Raw genomic sequence first — 9,865 nt, 5'->3', positions numbered from 1 at the left:
CGAGAGTTTGCAGGACTGAGTACTGGAGAAGAGAAAACTGCACTGACAGAGAACATTGGAGATCTCCACAGGTCCCTTGCATGGTCAGCAGAACATACAGCACCATGTGAAAAAGAAAATATTTGACCTTGGGGAAAGAAAATTCAAAAGAATGAGAGGAAACAGTACCTGCTACTCATAATGAGCTTGAAGAAGTGCCTGTTTCCAACGTCTAGACTAGAAAACTTTATGATTAATGGAGAGTTGGATAGAGTGCTAAGAAGGTTCTTGACTAGTAGTAGGAAATAATTATAACTAGATGAGATTCTGCTCTGGTCTTGCCTAGAAAATCATATTAGCAAAATCAAAAGGATCAAATTATTTCTGAATTATTTAATTGCATCCTAGAGCAAAGCTCAAGAATCTTCATAGGAATACGAAAATATCCAGTGTTCAATAAGGCAAAATTCACAATATCTGGCATCCAAACAAAGGTTGTCAGATATACAAAAAGGCAAGGAAATATGACCCATGGTGAAAAGAAAAATAGTCAATTGAAACCAGTTGCATAGAATTAGCCAAAAAAGACACTGAAACGGCAATAATTGAATTCTATATGTTCAACATATGAAACAGAGACATGGACATGATTTTTTAAATTGAAAGAGAACCTCTAAAGATGAAAACTAAACTATGTAGGATGTTAAGCACATGGATGTGATTAATGGAAGACTAGACACTGAGGAAGAAAAGATGATCGAATTTGAAGACAAGCAATAGAAACTCTCACTATTAAATACACAAAGAAAAATTAAATGCGTGAGGTATCATGAAACATGAATTAGATGTAATTAAGCCTCTGAAGGCAAAGAGAGACGGGGAACAGAAAAAGTGAAAGAAATTGGGGCTGAATGTTTTCCAAATGTGGTGGAAATGATAAGTTCTTAGCTTCAAGAATATGAAAAAATCCATGAAGAAAAACTGTGTCAAAGCCTGTCATAATTAATTGCTCGATACCAATGATAGAGAGTACTTAAAAGCAGGCAGAGAAAACCATATGTTATGTACAGAGGAACAAAGATGATGGATGCTTTCTTAAAAACAGTTTAAGCAAGACACTGAAGCAGCATCTTGAAAATAGTGGAAGAGAAGGCTGTCAATCTAGAATTCTCTACTGGAAAAAAAACCATCTTTAAAAAATGAAGGAAAAATAAAGATTTTTCACATACAAGAGTGAGGGAAGAACTTACCATCAGCAGACCCACAATACAAGAAATGATAAAGGAATTCCATCAGGTGGAAAAAAAAAAAATTGTACCAGATAAAAACCTACGTCTATGCAAAGGAATGAAGAGGAATGGAAATAAGGTTTTCCCAATTATACAAAAGTAGAGGGTTAATAAAACCTCTGCAAGTGAAAATGGCATAAAGTATCTCCTGGCTTTCCAAAAATTCATATTATGCCACTTCACTTTTAGGAACTCCCTTCCTGAGTACAGTGATGTTTGTTTTTGTTTTTGTTTCTGTTTTCGTCAAAGTGGAAACCCTTTCTGGATTTAATGTAGTTAGCCGAAACAGTAGGCCTTTCCTAAAAGCAAAGCGGTAGAACGCAAACTTTTGGAAAGCGGGGATACACGTCCTAACCACACAGGTGATTATATATTATTTTTTAAACTGTTTAAGCAAAACTATAATGTTGTATTCTGCGGTAAACAAGGTACGTCTTGATAAAATATATTACAAAAATAGCGCGAAGGCCAGGAGGGAGGAAATGGAAGTATACTATTGCAAAGTTATTTTACTCTATGTGAAGTGGAACAGAACTGCATGAAAGTAGCCTATAAAAAGTTGAAAATGTATATTATAAAGCCTGAAATAAACCCTAAAATAACAAAATAAACAAATACAGCTTATAAACCAATAAAGGAGTTGCAATGGAATCCTAAAAGTAGTCAGTTAATCCAAAAGAAGGCAAAAAACAAAGACGGAAAAAGGAACAAAGAACAAATGGGAAGATAACAGACTTAAATGTAGCCTAACCAAGGGTTAAGTGTAAATGGTCCCAACACTCCAATTAAAGGACACTCTCAGGTTGGATTAAAATATACTGCTAATAAGAAGCAAACATTGAATATAAAAACACAAAGAGGTTGAAAATGAACAGATGGAAAAGATATACCATGGTAATAAGAAGAAGAAAAAAGTTGAAGTGGCTTGGGTAGAATCACATGAAGCAGATTTCAAGGAAAACTTTATCGACTATAAAAAAGATCATTTCATATTGATAAAGGGTTCAATTTATTTTATGAAGAAGATATAATAATCCTAAACATTTGTGCACCTAATAATAGAGCTTCAAAATATAAGAAGCAAAATTTGATAGAAGTGCAAGGAACAATAGACAAATTCACAATTAGAGCTGGAGATTTCTATACCTTTTGCTCAATAATGTAGGGAACAAGTATATAGAAAATCGGTAAGGATATAGAAGACTATCAACCAACTTAACCTAATTGACATTTACAGGATACACCACACAGCCACAGAAAACATATTAGCTTCAAGCGCATGTAGGTCCTTTATCAAGATAGAATATATTCACGGCCACACAACAAGACTCAATAAATTTAAAAGGATTAAAGCAGTAGAGGCATCAAAGATAGGGTGGAGTAGGAGGACCCTAGGCTTGTTTTGTCCCACAAACACCACGACATAACCATCAGATCACCCTAAATACCTCAGAAATGGTCCTGAAGACTGACAGAACAAATTCCACTGCTAAAGGGAGAGAAGAGGCCACACTGAAGAAGGTAGGAAGTGTGGAGACATGGTTTAGGAAGGAACAGATTGCAGGTGCTCCGGAGGAGAGGGAGCCATGGTCATGGAGAAGGGCAAGAGAGGAACACAGAGGAGAATACACAAGGAGAACATTTCCCTAAAGCCATTGGCTTGGAAAATGAGAAGGGCTGAATAAAGTGGTTCTTGCAATCAGCAGGGCTTAAAGCCTGGAAATAAATTTATTTATTTATTTATTTATTTATTTATTTATTTATTTAAAGCATGTGCAAGCGGTGGCGAGGGGGAGAGGGAGAGAATCGTAAGCAGGCTCCACGCTCAGTGCATACCATGTGAGGCTTGAGCCCACAACCCTGGGATCGTGACCTGAGCCAAATCAAGAGTCAGAGGCTCAACTGACTGAGCCACCCAGGCGCCCCTATGATAGAAAGATATTTTTAACAATTTTGAATTCTTTGGAACATAAATAACACTTCTAAATAACTCAGCAATTGGGGGAAAATCAAAAGAAAAAATATATTTTTAACTGAAGAAATGAAAACACAGCATGTTGAAATATGTAGACTGTCACTGAAGTAGTGTTTAGGGTACAATTTGTCGTATAAACAAACTATATTATGAAAAAGCAAAGTTGTCATGTTAGTGATCTCTGTTCCAAACTCAAGAAACTAAAAAAATGAGAACAAATAAAACCCAAAGTGAAAAGAAAAGGTAATAATAAAGATCAGAGCAAAAATCAATACTTTAGAGTACAGATAAACATTATATAAAATCACTAAAACCAAAACCTGGGTCGTTAAAAAAAAAAAAGTAATAAAATTAGTTTACCCTAGTCTAGAAAAGAAGAACGTGAAAATTACCAATATTACAAATAAGGTAATATCACTACAAAATCCACAGATATTCAAGGATCATAATAGTATTATGAACGATCTTATGCCAATATGCCAATACTTGATCAGTTTGTATCAATTGGATGTTTCATTGAAAGACACAACCACAAAACCTCATTTAAAAAGAGACAGATAGAAGAGAACTTTTGGAATTGTGTCCTGAGGACCATCATGGACCCGCTCACCAGCACAACCAAGCATAAGTGGGGAAAATTACAAAAGACATCCAACAACTTTAAGCACCTGGAAATTGTCCTAAGGGAATATAGCAAGTGAAGAAAGATGTACTCAAGAAAATCTACTGACTCTTACTAAGAATAGCAGGAGTCTGTGGTGCTTGAGACATGACTGGCTCCTTCCTCTTGTCCACTGTACCTCAGTTTGATAAAGTTTCACTCTATGCAGTTGTGGTCAATATGATAGAACGCCTTTCCCAAAGATCAAGGGCTATGGTATCTCCCTAGAAGAAGCAGTTTGCCAACCTTTCTCATCCCTCCCATTCCATGTTACAGAGGCAAGATTCCAGATGTGCGAAGCTGAGAAGCTGGAGGCTGCCTTCCTTCACCCAGCCTCCACTCATAGGGTAGAGACTCTACTCCAGGCATGGAAGGTTGAAACTGTTCCATGTATGCTTGAGAAGGGTGTGTATTCTGCCATTGTTGGATAGAATGTTCTGTATATGTCTGTTAGGTCCCTTATTCACAGCCATTACTTCCTTATTGATTCTCTTTCTGGATGATCTATCCATTGCTGAGAGTGAGGCATTGAAGTTTCCAACTATCATTGTATTACTGTTGATTTCTTCTTTTAGGTTCGTTAACTTGTGCTTTACATATTCAGATGCTTCCAGGTTGGCCACGTAAATATTTTAAACTGCTGTATCTTTTTGATGTACTGACCCCTTTATCGTTATATAATGACCTTCTTTGTCTATTTTTACCATTTTTGTTTAAAGTCTATTTTGTCTGATATACGTATTGCTACCCCTGCTTTTTTTGGGTTATCATTCACTTGAAATCTTTTTCCATCCCTTCACTCTCAGTCTATGTGTGTCTTTAAGGCTAAAGTTAGTCTCTTGTAGGCAGGATATGGTTGGCTCTTTTTATTTTATCCGTTTCAGCCATTTAATATCTTTTATTGGAGAATTTATTTCTTTTCTGTTTAAAGGAGTTATTGGTAGGTAAGAACTTACTATTACCATTTTGTTGATTGTTTTTTTGGTTGTTTGGTAGATCTGTTGCTCCTTTGCTGTCTTTGTTTTTGTGTTTGTATGGCATTTGATATCAAATGCTTTGACTTCCTTATTGTGTTCTTTTGTGTAATTATATAGAATTTTCCCTTGTGGTTACCATGAGACTTACATAAAATATCTTACATTTATAACACCCCATTTTATTTTTTTATTAAAATAATTTTTTAATGTTCATTTATTTTTGAGAGAGAGACAGACAGACAGAGAGTGAGCAAGGTAAGGGCAGAGAGAGGGAGACACAGAATCCAAAGCAGGCTTCAGGCTCTAAGCTATCAGCACAGAACCCGACGCGAGGCTTGAACTCATGGACCGCAAGATCATGACCTGAGCCAAAGTCAGACGCTCAACAAACTGAACCACCCAGGTGCCTTTATTTGAACACCCTATTTGAAACTGATAACAGCTTAACTTCAGTAGAATTTATCAACTTCACACTTTTCCTTCTCCTCCCCCTCATGTTTTAGGCTATTGCTGTTACAATTTACATGTTTTTCTTTAATTGTGTAACTAATAACAGATTATTATAGTTATGGTTGTTTTTGCTATGTTCTTTTTTTTAACTTTAAAAATAGAGCTGTAAGTGAATGATGCACCACTAATACCATATTGCAGAATCTAACTGTGACTATGTGTTTACCATTACAAGTGAGATTTGCATTGCCTTTTTATGTTTTTATGATGTTAATTAGCATTTTATTTTTGCTCAAAGAACTCCCTTTAGCATTGTGTAAGGCCGGTCTGGTGGTAAGAAATGCTCTCAGCTTTTTTTTTTGTCTGGGAAAGTCTTTATCCCCCTTTGTTTCTGAAGCATAGCTTCATCCAGTATGGGATTCTTGGTTGGCCATTATTTTCTTTCAACATTTTGAATGTGTCATTTCATTCTCTCCTGGCTTGAAATGTTTCTGTTGAGAATTCTGTCAATAATCTTACAGGGGATCCATCTCCTGTTACTTCTCTCCTTTCTCTTGCTGCTCTTAAAATTCTTTCTATATCTTTGACTTTTGACAGTCTAATTATAATGTGTCTTGATGTAGCCCTATATAGGTTCAACCTATCTGAGGTCCTCTGAACCCCATGTATTTGTAGGTCTATTTCTCTCTCCAGGTTCAAGAAGTTTTTCGTCACTTTTGCCTTAAATACATTTTCTGTCCCTTTCTCTTACTCTGAAATTCCTATAATGAATATATGGATTTTTTTCATCATGTCCCATAATTCCCATGGGCTTCTTCCCCCTTCTTTATAGTTTTTCTCTTTTTGCTCTTCCGACTAGGTAATTTCCAATGTCCTATCCTCCAGATCACTGATTCTTATGTATGATCACGTCTCCTTTTCAAACTCTTTATTGAATTCTTCAGTTCAGGTATGGTATTTTTCAACTCTAGGATTTCTGTTTGTTTTTGATGGTAGCTATTTCCTTGTCAAACTTTTCGCTCATGCATTGTTTTTCTACCGTTGTTTAGCTACCTGTGTTTTCCTGTAGTTCGCTAAACTTCCTCAAGAGGATTATCCTGAATTCTTTGTCTGACAGATTCATTTCTTTCAGAGATGTTACCGGAACTTCATTAGCATCCTTTAGTGGTGTCATATTTACCTAATTTTTTGTGATCCTTGATTGCTTATATTGGTACCTGAGCATCTGAGCAATGGGACTCCTCTTCCAGGCTTTACAGATTTGCTTCGCAGAGTCAGTTCTTTACCAGTCAGCTCAGTTTGGGTTTCTGGATGTGCTGGTTAATTAGCCGCTGGTTAACGTCTTTGGGCAAAGGGGGCTTGCTATTATAGTGCATTTTGGGGCAAGGCAACTGGTCAGGTTCTGAGAACAGGAATGGGAGTGTCTGCCCGTGGCTGAGAACAGTTGGATAGGACTGCTGGCTTGGTTCCCTACCCAAGTGAGACTGCAGAGTAGGCGCTGTGTTTGCCTGGATTCTTTGCTCAGGATCCAAGTTGGCAGATCTCCATCTCACCTAATTCCCTGGTCAGAGTGCATCCCAACCTGGTTCCATAGATGAGCAAAGCTGCTGGTTGGTTTTACTGCTTGGATGCTGCAGGTATAAGTTTGGTCTGCCAACATCCTTATGCTGGTTATTGCAAGCCTCTCCCCCTTTCTCTCTCACAGTCAGATTCCCAGTAGTTGAACCCCCATGGTGTGAGATCAGAGCTGGGGCTTCTGTAAAGAGACTCTCATGCTGATGGGAGTTGGTGGCCCCCCATTTTTTCCAACTGGAAAAACTGTAGGCTCAAGGGAGACTTCTTTGCATGGTGCTGTGCTGGCCAGGGGAGGGGCCATGCAGTCAACATTGAGCTACCTCTCTTACCCTTCTAAGGCAATCTATCTTAGTCTTTGTGGTGCAAGGGGTGCTTCATTTTCACTACTGTGTTCTAAGATTCTCTCAGTGGTGTCTTGTGCTTGAATAGTTGTTTCTTCTTCTTCTTCTTCTTCTTCTTCTTCTTCTTCTTCTTCTTCTTCGTCTTCTTCTTCTTGGGAGCAAGCTCAGCAACAGCTTATGTTGCCATCTTGGTGACAATAGTCAATCTAGGCCTCCACTTCTTTCCTTCATGTTAGCAGCTAGAAGAGGGCTTCTGCTGGTATTCACTTTAATTCCGCTACCTCTGGCTCTTCTCTCCATATGGAGATCTGCTAAATAGTTATCAACTCCATAGGCATAAAATCTAAAACCAATTCTTCAAAACTTGTGATGAGTAGGTGGCCCCTTTCTCTAGGATCCAGCCCTCGGGCAATTCCCCCTAATTGCTCCATGCCACTTGTCCAGCCATGCTGGCAGGGAGGACTTGGAGGGAGGATCATGCTGACTCCACAGTCTTCCCCAGAAGCACAACAGAATCTTGTTTTGTGGGAAATTATTAATTGCTTACCAAGTTGCCAGGCACTTATGTAGGCACTTTGAATGTCAGCCATTGAATCCCTAAAACAACTCCGGTACTGTTCTAGAACACACTGTTGAAAAAGGGACACAAGCAAATCCAAGCTGCCGTTTGTTTATTCCAAATGCAACTTTCTCTCCCTATGCTACTTGCCTTTTATATTTAACAATTATTTGAGGAAAATGAAAGATGTTTTTTTCCAGGCCTGAAAACTGGCTGATCTTTTTTATAATGGATGTCCAAATGTAGATATAACATATATATGTGTGTGTCTATATATATATATATATATAGACACACACCTGAACATTGTTAAATATGTATGAGCATTATTGTGTGTATATGTGTGTGTGTGTATATATATTTATATACACACATACATATAGATATATACACATACATATATATGTGTATATATATATATATATATATATAATTTTTTATGTTTATACTTTGGCTGAAAGCTTCACCTCTCTTTCTGACCACTAGAAATAAAGAATTATCACATATATCTTCTTCAAAATTAAAACGAAACACCAAACAAACCCCACAAAAGACAAAATCCTTTGTGTGTTATGGTATAGAGTCAGTTTAGTTGGGAGAATGTTGAACATAGTGAAGAATTCCTATATCTTCTGGGTGGTCTAGGCAAGGTACTTCACTTTCCTGAACTGGAGATCCATCTGACAAGTCACAATATTCAGTTGGACAACTTCTAAATTTCTTCCTGTCTCTGATAGTCAATAATCCCAGTCACTTACAGATCTTCTGCAACATGTACAGTCACCACCCAAGTGCAGATGACCCCCCTCCTCCCATGCTCAGCTTGACGAGTAGCCAGTATTAGCTTGTGGCTTGGATTCTACTTGAAAGAACACTTGAAATGAAGATAGATCTAAACTTTTAGAGATCTGGATTGCTGAAGACGATGAAAGGTCTTTCTTGAGGTTCTTTCAATGTTATTAAGAAATGACAATGCTAATTAATTCATTGGCATGATTTGCTACCTAATGAGATGATTGCACTCTGATGCACTGAGCCTGTGAGACTTGCTAACCTCAGGGTTCTTATAATTTAGTTTTACCTCCTGCTGACTCACATTTTTCTAATGGCTTGAATCAGCTCTCATTTTAACTCCTTTGCATTTTCTCTAATTTTCCTGCTGCAACACTTCCTGCCTGCATCTTCAAGACAAAAGATGGGGGATTTTTAACTGGAGAAATGAAGAACTGGTGAATGAGTAGGCAATTAGTTGCTGAAGGATGTGCCAAGTGTCATTGAAAATAGAATTTCCCCCAGATTTGCAGGAAGGGATTTGGTTACACAGAGTGCTTCTCCACAGTGGTGATTTCGGCTATCATATTGCCAGGTCTGTAAATAGGCACCTGAACTTCATATTCTTGGATCAAAACCTAAAAGTCTGCATTTTATTGTATTAAGCATGTCTTCGAATTTAGTTTCAAGTTTTATTGATTTACTGCTTGATTAGGAATCCTGAAAAATGGCTACATCTCCGTTACTATTTTGTAAAAATCATGTTCGTGATCTCTGTAGACAGATAAATGGTCCCTAAATATTATTGCATTTTTGTATTTTGGAATCAGTGAGCATTATCCTCTTGTGAGGACAGGAATAGTCAAAAAAGAAGACCAACGTTCCCTATCAACCTAAATAATTTTAGAGATAAAAAATAACCTTGGAAATGGTAGCCATCTCACTTTATAGATGAGGAAACCAGATGCTGAGACGTTGAATGTCATGTGCAGAGTCGCAGAGCTGGTTATTAAATAGAGCCACACCTAGGGTCTCTTCAGTCTAGTGCTCCTGTCCCCAAACCACATAGTCTATCCAACCAGGGTCACTGTCCTGGTGGACCAGAAAAGCAGGGGTGCCACTAGAGTGGGTAGGCCTAGAGGACAGAGTGCTGGACCAAAGACTATTTTTGAGGCTTAAGATCTAATGGAACTTTCCTTGCTATTTTTCAGACTTGCTTGGATCCATGACTGCTTCCTTCTTTTCTATTTCTTCCTTGTAGAATGGGAATATCTATCTTATGGCTGTC

This window comes from Acinonyx jubatus, chromosome B1 (assembly GCF_027475565.1).
Source record: "Acinonyx jubatus isolate Ajub_Pintada_27869175 chromosome B1, VMU_Ajub_asm_v1.0, whole genome shotgun sequence".
Lineage (NCBI taxonomy): Eukaryota > Metazoa > Chordata > Mammalia > Carnivora > Felidae > Acinonyx > Acinonyx jubatus.
The sequence above is the reverse complement of the archived record's forward strand: the minus strand, read 5'-3'. Positions refer to the sequence as shown.